This window comes from Leiobunum rupestre, chromosome 11, assembly GCF_980474605.1.
Source record: "Leiobunum rupestre chromosome 11, qqLeiRupe1.1.hap1, whole genome shotgun sequence".
NCBI classification, from domain to species: Eukaryota; Metazoa; Arthropoda; class Arachnida; order Opiliones; family Sclerosomatidae; genus Leiobunum; species Leiobunum rupestre.
The window spans coordinates 43460263-43477794 of record NC_143394.1 but is presented as its reverse complement, the minus strand read 5'-3'; positions in this window follow the sequence as shown (position 1 = coordinate 43477794).

Below are 17532 nucleotides of genomic sequence, written 5' to 3'. Positions count from 1 at the left end.
CTTTAAAAAGACATTTTACTGCTCAATATGGCAAGAACCGCTCAAATTAGGAATGCCGATATCATTACCGAAAATTCCAAAGATTAATTTAAAGATTCGTCTCTGAAAATTTACATTTTTATCAATGATGTTCAATTATTTAAAACAACCAAAAGCCGGTTGGAAGTTGTACTAAAAAATCAATTTTGTATTGTATTTGTACTATCGGTCAAAGTGAAAATATTTTTAAATTAAATGAAAGGCGTTAAATGACCAACATTCGAAAAATAGTAATTTAAAAAGACACTGATAAAAAATATATTCGACGCATTTATCGGTCTAGAAAATATTGAAAACGAAACTTTACTGCCATCTATGGAAAACCGACAGATAAAAAAATACCATTACAAATAAATCATTGATAGAGACGAAGGCGCCTTCTATCGTTACTTTATTTCCATAAAAAACCTTTTTTTATTTATTTTTATTTCTACTGAAGAGAGAAAATAAATGGAGTATTTTTCCACTATAAAACTAGAGAAACGTTTATTTTCACTTCCGGTCTATCCAGGGGAGGCGCGTTCCAGGGATTAAAAAAAAAAGTCGAAAAGGTTTAAGAAGAAAAAAAAGGGAGGGGGAGGAATCAAAGCTAAGTAAAGAAACTAACAAAAAGGAGGATAGAGAGAAAACGATGGAAAAAATCTTCAATTTAAAATATATTCCAGCTGGGAAAAAAAACTTTGCAATTGCTTTCTTCGCTTTGAAAAGTTCCCGATAGCAATAATATATGCAAAACTAGTTAGTCTTTGCTTACGGGCTTACTTCCAAACCTTTTCCCACCTAAATTCAACTATTTCTTTCGTTAATTTTTTTCTTCATTTTTTTAGTGGCGTCGATAAGTAACGATGACAGAAGAAATTTTTTTTTTAAAGTTCTTTCGTGAATATCAAAATAGTTCATTTCTGTTTTTGAAAGTCATTGTTTAACTAGTCGTACCTTTTAGAATTTTTGGTTTTCATTAGCAATAAGTTTTAATTACCGATTAAATACATAAAATTAACATTTTACTGTCTGATTTTTAGTAGCATCCGATATCTTTAGTTTGTAGTGGGTCTTATGGGTTTGGCACAAATCAGGGGGTCACGTTTTTGGGTCAAATTAACACCGATACCACCCGAAATTAATAAAACTGTTCTTACAAACATGGATTCCTACAAAAAAACTTTTTTGGCCTAAAAAAAGACCTAAAAAACAAGAAATTGACCAATTTCTGACCTATTCCAAAAAATTGTTGTTAATTTTCCCGAAAAATAAAATGCGGAAAAATTTCCTGAAAATTTTCCGCAAATCAGAAAAATATAAAATTGAAACATAAATTACTTTTTAAGGGTTTTTAATGTTTTTAACTTTTTATCGATATAAAATGTCTAATAATCGTAAACATACTACAAAAAATTAATAGCTTTATATTGTTCATCAGTTTAAACTAGTCTAGAGGTTTAGTTTTACTTTCAGATTCGAAAAAATGAGGCGAAAATGCCGCTTTATTTAAATTTGCAAACAATATATTAGACTAATCATCGAATGAAAACTTTTTTATTTTTATCGGAAAAATACGGAAAATATTCCGGAAAAAAGGCCTCGGTCATTTTCCGACTTAAAACACTAAACAAAACCTAGAGGAATTTTATCGAAAAATCAGTTTTCGAGTTTCTGATTTTGGAAATAAAGTACGTTAATTTAAATTAATTTTATACACACCGACTTGCAACACTAGAAATTTTCGACCTATACGCGGAAGGATCATACCATTTCCAGGCATAAATAAGAAACTAATGCCGATTTAAAATGAAAATTTCCGGTCTCCAGATGGCTCCACAAATCGAATATGCAAAAAACGCGACTCGAAAAGGATCGGAAAGAAGGGACAGGGACAGGGACAAGCAATGTCCCGTTGGCTCCTTATCAGCTCCCTTCCTACATAGCTAAAAAGCCAGAAAATAATTCTTACTCCCCGAATCAATCAATAAAAGGGCAGCCCTGCTACGGCGACTTCCCTTCGGTTCGCGAAACGAAACTTCCGGAATGTACCCACCTCGTCTCACCCTTTCCTTCGTTCCCGCGCTAACAGCCTAGCTGCCTTAAAAAGGTTAAAGATGACAGCGAAAAAAGAAGTCTTATTCGATATCTGGGGGATCCTATACGGGAGGGAAATGGCAATAAGGGGGGAGTTAACACCGGAAATGACTTTTGGGCTCTCACCGTCAACCACCCACGATACCACCCCTCCCTCGAATCCAGGCAAAAAATAGTAACGCGACTAGAGCGCAAACCGAACCGATATTAGGGGACTAGAGCGCGTAGAAAGAGCCTAGTATACCATTCCCCCCCCCCCTCTATCACGTCGTCCGCTTTATAGTCCGAGCCGAGGCTTAGTCGCCAATAAAATCAAAGGAACGTCGGTGGCGTCGTCCTGAACCTCTTAATCTATATACACCTACGTAAGAGGGGACATCCTAATCTATTGGCCCTGTCTAGCGCCCCCCCTTATAATCCGTTCGCATCATACCAATATCGTATCAAATGATCAAAAGGACGAAAAAGAAAATAAGGCAGATATCAAATAAAGGTTGCCAGAATGGATTTGTTGGTAAAGATCGTACGACAAAAAGAAGAGAGAGAAAGAGTGGAAGGATAAAAGATGGGGAAAAAGCAACTATCATTATCGGAAAACCCGGAACCCCCCCTTCCCTTCGCCTTTGGCCGCCTAATGATTCTCCAGACATTTCCCGCTGGCAATCTTGTAAACACGCCGGGGGGTGTGTTATCATTTTATTCTAGCGTAGGCTGCCCAGCGCGTTGATGTTAGAGAATTTGGACCGGAAATTGCGCTTCTTTGAAATTTGAGAGCGCTGTTAGCAAATAAGTGATTTCGCCGTACTCAGAATCAGCTATAAATTAAACTTTTTACCGTGTTGAAGTTAGGTTTATCTCGTTTGTTCACTGGATGTTGGCACGCTACTTCCTGGGAAATATTACGAGCTAAAGGGCGTGGTTTTTCGTACGGTAATCATGAAGCGAACAAGAGGCTGCCCACATAAGCCACGTTCACGCGTACCCTCAGTAACGGCTAGCCTCGTTTCAATTTCGCTGCGGTTCGTAGCGTTTGTAAATCTGTTTGTTCACACGGTCGATTTCCAGCTAGGAGCAACAAACGTAAGGAGAACGCATCTAGCCTTTAAACACGCCAACGCAGTGTTGTGTACAAATTTCATTGGACGAGCCTTCACGCTGAACGTTTTACGGTCGGGGGAGAAGACAATTTCCCAATTTTCCCCTTCCGACGGCAGCAGGCGCTAAAGCGTCTAACCAATGAAAAGTGTACGCAAGAAAATCCACGACTTTTGACGGGTTGGGTTAGTTAGTTTTGAAGAAAATTGGGTAAACGTATTATAGCCATAGGAATTAAGTTTTAAAACATTCTAATTAACAATGAATGCACCCTGAAGAAATTTTTGGTATTTTTTAAACAAATAAATGTTGGAAGACTATTTGCTTCTAAACAATTCACGGACGTATCTGAAATTTTAAGTTAGAGTACTTTAAATATAAAAATTTAAAAAAATCGTTTTTTTAATTTAATTAAATTTTTATACAATTAATGACTCTTTTCCTGAATAATTAAAGGATATTCTACTTTTATCAGTTAGCTAATATTCAATTAAATAAAATCGTAATTAAATTTAATTACTATTTAATATTTTAGTTTGCTCAGATTTTCTATATATTTTAATTTTTTTAAGAACCTATTTTTTGACATTTTTTATTCCTCCATTGAAATACATTGTGTGATTTAAATCAATGATTAATTATTTCCTTTCATTATATTTTCCTTACAATTCGTATTTTGCGAAAATACCCTTTTCCAAATATTTAAAGCGCAATATATAGATGGACACTTCTATCGTAAGAGATATATTATTAACTTTTGATAACACCCAAATCAAAACTATCCATTAAAAAATTATCACTGCAAAATAAATAAACAAAACCATCGCTAAAATATTCGGCGCGTTTAACTTCATTAATTTTCTTTTATGCAAATTAGAAGCTTAAGTTCATTTCATTACAATCTTTTTCAATATGGACCAAAAAAAACGGATAGACGAAAAATTCGCCATTAAAACCGAGACGGAAGAGGAAAAAATTGGACTCTCTAAAAGCGTATCATTTAAAAATAAGTTGATGTAAGCTAACTCGTAAGACTTCTAATTGCTCTCCGGTCTTTCCTTCAAAGGAAAAAGGAACTTGGGGAAAAAAAAGGCTAATTCATTAAAAAAAAAACTTTAGAGATTCTTAATCTGACTATTTTTTTATCCTCTCACTGCGCCCGAGAAGGGGAAATAGAAATTATTTCTGCAAAATTAAGCTCTTCTTAATTTGCTAGAAGGGAATACAAATAATTCTCCGGTGTAGCTCCCTCCTTTGGAAAGTTTTAAAAGCCTTTTTACAGCCGCCAAACGCGTTTTTCAAAGGTTCTTATATTAGTACTTCATCCTTATTACGATCGCTTCAGCGTCGCCCGTTCGGAAACAACCAAAAGCTCAGAGAACCTTTTTTTTCTGATTAAAATTAATCAACGGCTGAAACGAGAGAACTTAAAGCCTAAAGGGCTGCTCAAAAAACACGAACGACCCCGAGAAAAAAAAATTATACTAAAAACAGCGATACTGTTAAGCAAACGAAAAAGAGATTCGGATGGCGGAAAGCTTCAATTTTTAATTAGGGCTTAAAAATCACTCTCTATTTGATCCTGTAAAACGAATCCCAGTTTTTTCTCTTCGTTATTTTTTCCCCTTTTTCTTCCCGAGTGTTCCGTTGGTAGACTGGCAACTGGAAAAGAATTTAGAACTAAAAGCACGCAGCCGTAGAGGAGAGATAGAAAAAAAGGAGATCAAAAAAATCTTACTTCTCGCGTAATCAGATTTTCAACAAGCGAATGGGATGGAAGGAATAACGCTTGAGACTGGGGGAAAAGGGAGCTGGAGAGGGCGCGCTCAATCCCCTTTTCCCGCCAATTCCTCACGTTTCGGCTCAAAGGGAAAAGAAAGTATATAGGTACGGGAGGGGGTGTCAGCCAGCGACACACAGCGGATAATAGCGGAGATATAGGAGAGGTTTAACATCCCAAAAGACATCCCTTCGTCTACCCCATCCCGCGCTTCTTTCTCTACTGGGTTATACTCGTATACATGGTTGGTGAGATAAGCTCTTCCGTATCCCAGCGAGCTCCCGAGCTTCTTTTCTCCATCCCCGAAATACTCTTTCAATAGAAGGAAGCTCCCGAATTCCCTCCCGACGACAAGAGCCGCAGCACTCTTTCCTCATCCTTTAAAGAAGCCAAAAAGAAGAAGGCCTGACACGCAATTAGCGCGATCGAGACAAAAAACCAACGACGATAAAAAGAGAAAAAAAAGGAACTGAATTTTATACCGAGACGGACACACGCAAAAAAATTCGAAGATGGTGAGGGGTTAAATGACGATATATAGGTCTATAAAATGATGCTTTTAGACTTTTTTTTCGAAAGAAAATTTTCCTAGACACTAGCTAGGAATAAAGAATGAAATTAAGAATTAAGAGGTTCGTCGTCATGACAACGACACGTCCTCTTTTCTCGCTGGTAATGTTTTTATATATATAAATAACTTAACGGCGGAAATAAAAGAGGAATAAAACACGTTTTTACCGGATTTCGTGTAAATAATATTCTTCCTGAAATCTAATTCATTTTATTACGTTGACAAATGGATTCTAATTTCGCGGAGGAATTTTATTTCCTATAAAGATCTATAAAGACAAATAAAGACACCGAGATAGTGGCGTGATACATAAATTCGTGGAAAAATAACTAAAGTTTTTTCCTAAGAAAAGCTTCAATTTTCTTTAAAGCAAAGTTTATAGTTATTTTTTTTGTTAAAGTATCAAAAATGACTCTCCCTCCTACAAATCAAAAAGACTATTTTATAGTCGTATGTTGAAACTACGTAACGTATCGGAGGAAATATATTATCGTCCTAAGAACAAGCCTTAACTGATACGGTCGAAAGTTAAAGTTCGTTGCGTGGGAGTCGAACGTCGGGGAAAGAGGGATCGATGGAGAGGGTGTACTTTAAAAATGCCGAAAGGGATCCAGAGAGTTATTTATCACCGGCTGCTCCGGGAGAAAAATGTTTTAAAACGCGGAGGAGGCGATAATATTTCGACTGGTCTTCCATCCATAGGACGTGATCACACGAACATCACAAGACTAGACACTTGCAACATCCTTTTACATCATAATATAACAATTATTGGGATTTTTAACATTAATTAAAAAATAATTATTCTAATTAATCTATACCTTAATACGTTTAAGTACTATCTATTTTCTACGCTGGCAAATGTAATGATTAGCAGAAGTTGATGGTCTTCTCACCTTTTTCTACTGGTTAACCACAAGTGATGTCAGATCGTGAAATTAAAATTTCCCTTTAACGAAGTTAAAATTTCCCTTATCGTACCAAAAATTCCCTAGTTTTCCAAAACACGAGAGACATTCATATTTACATAAAAAGTTACCCTGTGAAAAAGTGGTTTTCATAGTTTTATATTCCTTTAGGCCTCTATGATAGAATATAAAGCGCCATCTATATTCTCAATAACCAACTATATAACCATAATTCATCTCTAATATGTTTTAAAGAAGTCTTTAATAAAATAACAAAACAAAATTCAGGGATGCCAACTCAACCAAAGACTAAATTTTATTGTATTAATTTTTTCAAATTTAATAATTTTTTAAAATTTAATAATTTTTTCAAATTTAATAATTTTTTCAAATTTAATAATTTTTTCAAATTTAATAATTTTTTAAAATTTAATAATTTTTTAAAATTTAATAATTTTTTAAAATTTAATAATTTTTTCAAATTTAATAATTTTTTCAAATTTAATAATTTTTTCAAATTTAATAATTTTTTCAAATTTAATAATTTTTTCAAATTTAATAATTTTTTCAAATTTAATAATTTTTTCAAATTTAATAATTTTTTCAAATTTAATAATTTTTTCAAATTTAATAATTTTTTAAAATTTAATAATTTTTTCAAATTTAATAATTTTTTCAAATTTAATAATTTTTTAAAATTTAATAATTTTTTCAAATTTAATAATTTTTTCAAATTTAATAATTTTTTCAAATTTAATAATTTTTTCAAATTTAATAATTTTTTCAAATTTAATAATTTTTTCAAATTTAATAATTTTTTCAAATTTAATAATTTTTTCAAATTTAATAATTTTTTCAAATTTAATAATTTTTTCAAATTTAATAATTTTTTCAAATTTAATAATTTTTTCAAATTTAATAATTTTTTCAAATTTAATAATTTTTTCAAATTTAATAATTTTTTCAAATTTAATAATTTTTTCAAATTTAATAATTTTTTCAAATTTAATAATTTTTTCAAATTTAATAATTTTTTCAAATTTAATAATTTTTTCAAATTTAATAATTTTTTCAAATTTAATAATTTTTTCAAATTTAATAATTTTTTCAAATTTAATAATTTTTTCAAATTTAATAATTTTTTCAAATTTAATAATTTTTTCAAATTTAATAATTTTTTCAAATTTAATAATTTTTTCAAATTTAATAATTTTTTCAAATTTAATAATTTTTTCAAATTTAATAATTTTTTCAAATTTAATAATTTTTTCAAATTTAATAATTTTTTCAAATTTAATAATTTTTTCAAATTTAATAATTTTTTCAAATTTAATAATTTTTTCAAATTTAATAATTTTTTCAAATTTAATAATTTTTTAAAATTTAATAATTTTTTAAAATTTAATAATTTTTTCAAATTTAATAATTTTTTCAAATTTAATAATTTTTTCAAATTTAATAATTTTTTCAAATTTAATAATTTTTTCAAATTTAATAATTTTTTCAAATTTAATAATTTTTTCAAATTTAATAATTTTTTCAAATTTAATAATTTTTTCAAATTTAATAATTTTTTCAAATTTAATAATTTTTTCAAATTTAATAATTTTTTCAAATTTAATAATTTTTTCAAATTTAATAATTTTTTCAAATTTAATAATTTTTTCAAATTTAATAATTTTTTCAAATTTAATAATTTTTTCAAATTTAATAATTTTTTCAAATTTAATAATTTTTTCAAATTTAATAATTTTTTCAAATTTAATAATTTTTTCAAATTTAATAATTTTTTCAAATTTAATAATTTTTTCAAATTTAATAATTTTTTCAAATTTAATAATTTTTTAAAATTTAATAATTTTTTCAAATTTAATAATTTTTTCAAATTTAATAATTTTTTAAAATTTAATAATTTTTTCAAATTTAATAATTTTTTCAAATTTAATAATTTTTTCAAATTTAATAATTTTTTCAAATTTAATAATTTTTTCAAATTTAATAATTTTTTCAAATTTAATAATTTTTTCAAATTTAATAATTTTTTCAAATTTAATAATTTTTTCAAATTTAATAATTTTTTCAAATTTAATAATTTTTTCAAATTTAATAATTTTTTCAAATTTAATAATTTTTTCAAATTTAATAATTTTTTCAAATTTAATAATTTTTTCAAATTTAATAATTTTTTCAAATTTAATAATTTTTTCAAATTTAATAATTTTTTCAAATTTAATAATTTTTTCAAATTTAATAATTTTTTCAAATTTAATAATTTTTTCAAATTTAATAATTTTTTCAAATTTAATAATTTTTTCAAATTTAATAATTTTTTCAAATTTAATAATTTTTTCAAATTTAATAATTTTTTCAAATTTAATAATTTTTTCAAATTTAATAATTTTTTCAAATTTAATAATTTTTTCAAATTTAATAATTTTTTCAAATTTAATAATTTTTTCAAATTTAATAATTTTTGTGAATTTTTAATACCTTCGCTTTAAAATCATCCCCACTTCAAATTTTTTGATTTCCAAATTTCCCTAGATGTAATAAATTACCCTCGATCTGGCATCTATAGAAATTTTAATAATTTTTCTATAGGATTTGGAATACATTTCTGTGAAATTTCTATAAAAACTTAAACCATTTTTCAATAGGACTTCGAATACATTTCTGTGGAATTTCTATAATTTTTTTATCATTTTTCTATATAATTTCGAATACATTTTTATTGAATAATGTTTCTATAGGATTTGAAATAAATTTTTATGGTATTTCTATAGAAATTTGACTAATTTTTCTATAAGATTTGAAATAAATTTTTTAGAATTAATATAGAAATTTGACTAATTTTTCTATAGGATTTGAAATAAATTTTTATGGAATTTCTATAGAAATTTGACTAATTTTCTTAGAGAATTAGGAATACATTATATGGCATAATATAAGTATATTCCTCTAGTGAATGAATATTTATCCGCTCTTTTTAAATTTACAAATCCTTTGTACATCAGAGAGGAAACCATTATACGCTATATAACACTAAAAAAATTAATAAAATTTTACTATACTTATGCGAATTTTCAAAATTTTTGCATAAACCAAACTATTTCTATTAAATATTTCTTTAAAAGCTACCGAAAATGTCAATGCCACAAAGAAAAATTCAGGCTTTTTTTAAAATGCTCATAAAAATTGACCTAATTAAATTTCAACGTCAAAATCGAAAGTTAACATACTTTTCAACCCCTTAACATGTCTTTAAAATTTCGTCAAAAACTTCCGACCCATGGTACCATCACTGGTTGATTTGCCATGGAATGACCCTATTGTGAAAAGTCAAAGTGGGGGGGCTATGGTAAAGTTAGCCCCCCCTTTAAAGTGGCTTTTTCCTTCCGAGCCCAATGGGTGCATAATGGGGTATTGGTGGTGCATAATGGTGCGTAATGGGTGCATTTTAATCAAATAGTTAATTTATCAAAATGGCGATAGGGGGGGGGGGGCAACTTCACCGACCTGACTTTTCCAACGCAGAGTGGGCTTCTATCTATCTATCTATATTTATTTTCCTTTTGGGGTACAAATCCGTTTTATATCACGGAGGAAACCATTATACAATGGATTCGCAGGAATTTACAATTTTTAAAGCGAAGTAATAAAAACATAATAGTTCATCACTTTAAGTCATAAGGTAACCAGAAGCAGTATATAGATAATACAATAACATATTTACAAAATTATTTACAAAAAGAGTTAAGGCTCTACACACAACCCAGCACTACATTAGTTTTTCTTCTTTAAACGTAAGCCACCCCATCGGCCGAGAATTCGTTTCGTCACCGTAAGATCCTGGGGACCCGCGCAACCATCACCTAAGCTTAGCAGCGTGTGCAAGGAGAAGCCAACATTTAGGATCCCCTAACCCGGACTTCCGCTAGTGCGAACCGATCTTCGCAACTGTCCAAATGTTCCTTATCGAAACAAAGTATAGAGCAAAGTTCTGATGTTTGGCAGTCCGGGATATATAGAGTGGCCGGCGTACGCAGTCAGGAATAGTCGATGTGAACGAGAGTCTAACAACTCTTTTAGAAGAGAGGAGATAAAGCGGGAAAAAAAAGAATGAATAGCCTCGGAGAGGGGGCCAGAAATGCTACAGGAACTCTACCAAAGCTTTTTGCGTAATGATTCTACCAAGATGAAGCGTCTTGGAAAAGCGAGCGCCGTCCCCCTCCAAGAAAAAATAAAGATGAAGAAAGGTGTAGACAGATTCCTCGGGGTCGGGGCTAGCTTCCCTCCCTCTGGCCCTAACAACATAGCGGTACAGCGCCACCCCGCGTCCAGTCCACGTACGAGCGTCGCTTTTTTTACGGTTGATGAAAAGAAGAGTGAGAGAGTGTTTCACATATTTTCTTTTCTCTCCTCGCGCTCTCGTTTTTGAAAATTGCCGGTATATTTCGGTCAAACGAATTCGCTACTTTTAGACTTAGAAACCTAAGGCAAGGTGAAAAAAGTAGTGTTGTAAGTTGGAAAATCATCCGGAAAATAACCGAGGCCTTTTTTTTCCGGAAAATTATACGAAATTTTCCGAAAAAATAAAAAAAGGTTTAATTCCATGATTAGTCTAATCAAGAATGTATTTATTTATACTCAGGGAGAATGAATATGTCGAGATTATTTTTAGCGTTTCTCCAATTCCACCCGTTGGGGCCCCCGGTATGCTCCTCTGCTTTAATAAAATCCAATAATACTGCAATCTCATTGGTTCTCAAAAATTACGTTTTTCGACGCGATTAACGCTGCTGCGAGGACGCAAAAAATAAGACCGCCTCCTTTCCCCCCCCCCTTAGCGTGACGGGGTTAGGGCCTCAACGTGTCCGTCGATAGTCTCGACATATATTTGCAAATTTAAATAAAGCGGCATTTTCGCCTAATTTTTAATAATGTAAAAGTAAAACCAAACCTCTAGACTAGTTTAAACTGATAAACAATATAACACTATTCATGTTTTGTAGTATGTTTACTGATATTAGACATTTTATATCGATAAAAAGTTAAAAACATTAAAAACCCTTAAAAAGTATTTATTTTTTTATTTTTACGAATTGCTGAAAATGTTTTCGCATTTTATTTTTATTGTAAATACGTTTTTTTTAAATAGTGTATTCGTGGAAGCGAACAAAGATAATTCGAAATTAGCAAGAATCTTTATTGAACTGAAACGTCAGATATTTAGTATAGATTGTTTTCGTCTATCATTTGAGAAAACTCGTATAATTATTTAAGGAAAAAGTTCTATTTAACTATTAACGTTTTAATTAATCATAAATTTTTTAAACATTAATATATTTTAAAATTAGTTGTCAACAGATGTCGTTACGGTTTCAATTTGAATTTCCAATTTTCAGTCAGGCTTAGACAAATGAGCAAACACGTACGTTTTTAGTAACCTAAATTGGTTCTTGGTGATATATAAGTTCATTTCCTTTTTTCAAGGTTTCCCTTAAACCCGACACAGCACGTAGATTAAGTTGAAACTAATTTTGGTCTTAATAAAGTTTAAAAAAAGAATATTTAAAAATTAAACCGATTTTCGTTAGTAATAAGAATAAAATACGAAATAAACTTTTAATCGGTATCCATTAGGGTAAGCCTATATAACAGGCGTTAAAAAATAAAATAGGTCTAATTCGAAATTCGTCCTAACTAGAGAAAAAAAGAATTTGAAGGCAGATCTCGGAAGTCTACTTAATAAAAACGCCTTTTTATATAGAGTTCATTTAGTTTTTTCTCCGTTCCTTCTCCACTGGGCTCTTTTCTAACATCTTTTATCTCCTAAAACCATTTCCTTTTTCTCCCCCCCCCCACCCTACGAACCAAGCCCCCCCCACCACCGTCTCCCCAATTCTTTTACCATTTTTAAATTGGCTTTTTTTTCAAGAGAAAGGCACAAAAACCCGAAAAGAATATAAAAAAAAACTTTTCTCTTTCAAAAACTTCTCATGTATTTGTATCCCTCTTTCTCCTATCCTTTATTCCTCCTCAGCCTCTCCCAATCTCACTTGTCAGCCATATTCTAGGATGCGCACGCGACAAGACACAGACTTCGGGGGGCGGATGGCGGAGGCTCAACCCCCCTGGGTCATAGACTTCACTTTCGCGCGAAAAAAAGCGTAAAAAAAGTGGATGAGAGAAAAGGTAAGGATGGGGATTGGTTTAATACTAGAGCCCCCTACAAAATACTAGCAAAAAAAGGGGTAAGAAAAATTTAATTAGGACTAGCTAGGAAACTAGTCTTTCTCATCTCACCCTCAGCCTCCCCGAAGAACCCCCTTGGCTCCCTCTCCGCCATCTAGTGGCGTTTTATTCCTCCTCCTTCCCTCTTTATCCTATTCGTACGGGGCCATTTTTTTCTGAACCTGCAAGAACAAGCGAAGGTGCTTGATTACGGAGAAGAGACAGAAAAGAAATCTCTCTTTTTTCCGCGGCTTCGAGGGGGAGCCACCGTCGCGAGATTCTACTTTTTTCTTTCGGAATTAATGATTAAACCAGAATCGCATTGTAAGGAATGGCGATAAATTGGAATATAAAAATGTTTTAGTAAAAACCTTAAAGGGAAAGTTTTCTCTTTTTTTATACCCTTTCGCTTGTAAAGAGGGCGGAGCTGTATCGCTTTTTTTATAGCGTTGGTATATATATATTTTCTTAGTCGATTAAATTAGCGATTAGTTGGTTATTATTATCCTTAATTAATAAGAGTATATATTTGGTAATGAGCTCGTTTAAATCCGGATAGACCTTTGCAAATATGTCGTGTGTGACACTTTTGTTAAATTACTTATGCTAAGACGATAAGAAGGTATACATAAGGTTTTCAAGTATAACTAAGTTTGAACTTTCTTACTTGAAGATTTGGCGTGACACTTTTGTTTAATTAGCTGATTATTACAATAATAATCAATAATAGTAAAAATTATCAAAATTGTAATTAGCTGATTATTATTATTATTAATATTATTTTTGTTAAAACGATTAGAAGAAAGTTTAAACTTTCTTACTTGATAATTTTACGTACTTTTTATTGTAATTTCTTAAAATATTACCCTCCAATTAATTTAAAAAGCTACATACATAACACACAATCAGAAGAAATAAAAAAATTCCAGATTTGCCGTATTTTTTCCAGAAAATTAAATTAAATAAAAATAATGTAATTTCCTAAATAATACCTTCCAATTAATTTAAAAAGCTACGTAACAATAAACGCGACTGACCACACAGTAATCAGAAGAAATCTAAAAATACTAGAGCACAATAAAGCAATATCATTTTGAGCGGAGGTCCGGATTAAGCGTGATAAAAATAAAATATATATATATATATATATCGAAGAAAGAAAATTGAATTCTGGTCGCAAAGGCTTAAACCTTGCGAAGTAGAAAAACAGGCAGTGGATGCTAAAAGGCAGAAAACTGGAGGAGACGGGAGATGCGAGAGAGAGAGATCAAATGAAAGTGAAAAATCTAGAACCGAAAGGAAAAGAAGGGGTGTCGGAACACTGAAAAGAGGAGGGGGTGCATCAGGGGTCTTAATTTCCTGCTGAAGCAAAAAAGGTTTCGGAAAAGAAATGATCGGAAGGGGGGGGGGGGTAGGGGAGGAGGAGGAGGAGGTCTAACTCGATACCGCCCCCCCCCAAATCACCCACCCCCTCTCATCCCTAAGTTAGAAAAAAGAAGTAGAGTATGGTGGAAATCTTTTCAGGAGACTAGCAAAGATGGGTATTCGAAGGGGGTAAAAGAAAACGTCTATCGTCGTGACAACAGAGATAACTGCAGAAACTGAGCTTGAAATATATTGCGAACAAAATGTAGGAGGGCTAAAGAGAAGGATTCGAAGCTGGCTATATTATTACTGCGAGCCTGGCACGAAAAAAAAATCGCCTCTTTCTTTACGAAAGAAAAATCCGGAGGAATTTTTTCTTCTTTTTGACTTTTTCGCAAAGAATGAAAACGAAGAAAAGAGAAAAAAGGAAGCGTGTATTAAAGCGCTATCGCATGACGGAGTTCTAAAAAAAACCTCTCCACTCGACAAATTGAAAAAATATGTTAATGAGTTTTGGACTTTTCTCGGTTCTTTCTCTTCTTACCCTCAACGCGAGCTTCTTCTCGACTTCGATTTTGTTGTCAAGAATTATATTCGTCGATATTCTTCGTCCTCCGACGAGTGAAACGCTATTTCTTGACAGGTTTCGATTCGCGTGAAAATAAATTTCGAGACGACGAAATCGCGAACAATTTAAACCTTATATTTAAAGTATAAGAGTGTAACCCTTACGAAAATGGTTGGAAAACAAAATTTATCGAAAGAAGTGGTATTTGGTCGAAATATAATTTAATAAAATATTGTTGATCATACTTTGATCTGAATTTGATCAAATATTACTTGATCGAATTTCATTTAATCAGAATATGAAAAATGTTAATGTAATCAAATAAAATTTGATAAAACTTTGAAAAACGTTTATTGGATCAAATACCATTTGATCAGTATTTTATAAAATTATATTTGATCAGAATTTGATAAACATTTTCTTGCTCAAATAACATTTGATCAGAATTTGATAAACATTTTCTTGCTCAAATAACATTTGATCGGAATTTGATAAACTTTTTCTTGCTTAAATAACATTTGATCGGAATTTGTTTAATTTTTATTGGATGAAATAACATTTAATCGGAATTTGCTAATCTTTTACTCGCTAAATAACATCAGAATTTTATTAAATTTTAAATTTACTGATATCAAAACTTCAATAGAAAAAGAAGTTTTATTTGATCGAAATATAATTTAATCAAATATTTTTATAAAAATTTTATCCTAATTTGATCAAATCTAGCAGTTCAGATTTGATAAAATTTTTATAAAAAAAATATATGACCAAGTTTCAATAAAACAATATTTGATGAAATTTTTAGCACTATTTGATCGGTCCTGTTTTTGATAAAATCAAAATTTTTAAGGGAAGAATATTAAAATAAATCGGGGTATAAAAGATCTTTGAATGTTCGAATGGAAGAACGGGGCGTTTGCTAGTATAATAAAGTTTTGTCCAAAACTTATAAAAACAGGTTTTTAAGATTAAAATCTACGAAAAAAAACTTTTAGGAAATTGATGAGTTTGATATATTGTAAATTAAATTTTTAAATTAATTATAGATTTTGATCGAGTAAAGTTAAGACCCTCTCTATATGTGAGTTTCATTATATTCTTGGTACATTTTATCACCAAATATATATATTAAACTTAAAAATTAACTATTTTTTAATAATTTACTATAGACAGCATAAAAATTAGTTATACGTAATCACCATATCGAACTATTGGCTCTTAAATTCGTCTGGTTGACACCGTATTTCTATCTGTTTTAACTGTTGCTAGAATGGTTTGTTCATTAAAGTGTTGGTTGCACGAAAAATCGATAGTAATAAAAACGAATGAATGCGGGCTTGTTTTGAAGCCATGGACGTTCTCTTTCCAAAAATGTCATTGTCGAAACAAATTTCCAAGCCTAAGTGTATTAACTTTGAGTCCGAAACTGACCTTATTCGCTCCCCAAAATCCAGAAATTTTCGGCGAATTTTCTCCTCCGTAGCACGAGCAATTTGGGACAAATCAAAGCTGTAGTTTTATTCCTAAAATAGAAGGAACTGAAGTGGAGGGATTCTGTTTACTTGTAGAAGTTTTCAAACCTGAGGTTTTTAATCATAATATTAGGCTTATTATCGAAATAAAAAATATTTTTTTAAGCGCGCGCGACCCGACGTTTAACAAAAAATTTATGAGGAGCCTTCGGTTTCATATCGTTTTTCTACTACGTAGGCTTGTGTATGCCTATTTTAATTACTACCGCGTAGTACTTTTTCCTGGGTGTTAAATCAACCTGCTTTTAATCCCAGATGTAAAGAAATGTATTACAGACAATTAGTCAATGATACGCTTCGCATTTTCTGACGTCATGGGTGCCGAGAAAGTCTGGAAATTCGCCGAAAAACTCGATTGCTACCATTTCGACTTCTTTTTATAATAATTCAAAGACCACTTAACCGATTTTGATGAAATGTTCTGTACTTGCTATAAAATGTTTGCTCTTTCTAATGAACCATTAATTAGCCATAACTAAAATTTCGTGCAACCAACACTTTAAGTTTAAAAAAGAAATAGACGAAAAATAGAACAATTTGTTAATTTTTTCGCCACTAGATTTGCCAAAATTTAAATGAAAAAAAATTACTTTATTTCTGTAGGAGAAAAACGTTAAATAATTTTAAATAAAATAAAAAAATATTAAGATATTCGTGATATAACTTTCCCCTAAAGATAATAACTATTCACCAAAATCGTCTCTATGGACGTAAATCGATACGAGTGCGTTATATTTTGTAGGTCCCAACCACGAGGGGGCGTATAACTTTCTCCATATATATTGTTATAGCCTATATAGCCCACCACATATAACGAAACGTATATAAAAGTATAAAAACTTTTTAAGAGTTTGGTCGGGGCTCGAGGGCCGTCCCGAGGGGCGATTTTGAGGGCTTTTTGCGAAAACGCCATCTCTCGGGAGTTTCGGGGGCGAAGGAAGAAATATTGAAAGGTCTGAAAAACACGATATGTGTTGGCCAAAAAATATTGCGCCACTTAAAATGATCTTCTTCGGGCGACTCTACAATAGCGATCTCAGAGCCCCCCCGAGGAGCCCCGCCAGTCCCCGATGACGGTCAAAAATGGAGACTCCGAGAAAACGGCGCTATATTGCGGAAGAGAGAATCCCGCACTCCGAACGCTTATCGTCCGACAAAATAGGCAAGAGGGAATTACCAGAAAATTGTCCGACCTTAAAAGTCCGCAGGGAGCCACACACACACACACAGAGAGAGAGAGAGAGAGAGCCGCCGCTGCTGCATTATTATTATTATTATCATAAACCTAGGAAGGGTGATTTTGGTAAAAGCACTCAGAGGGGAACTCGTATAGATTGATATATAAGCTTCGAATATCTAGAGAC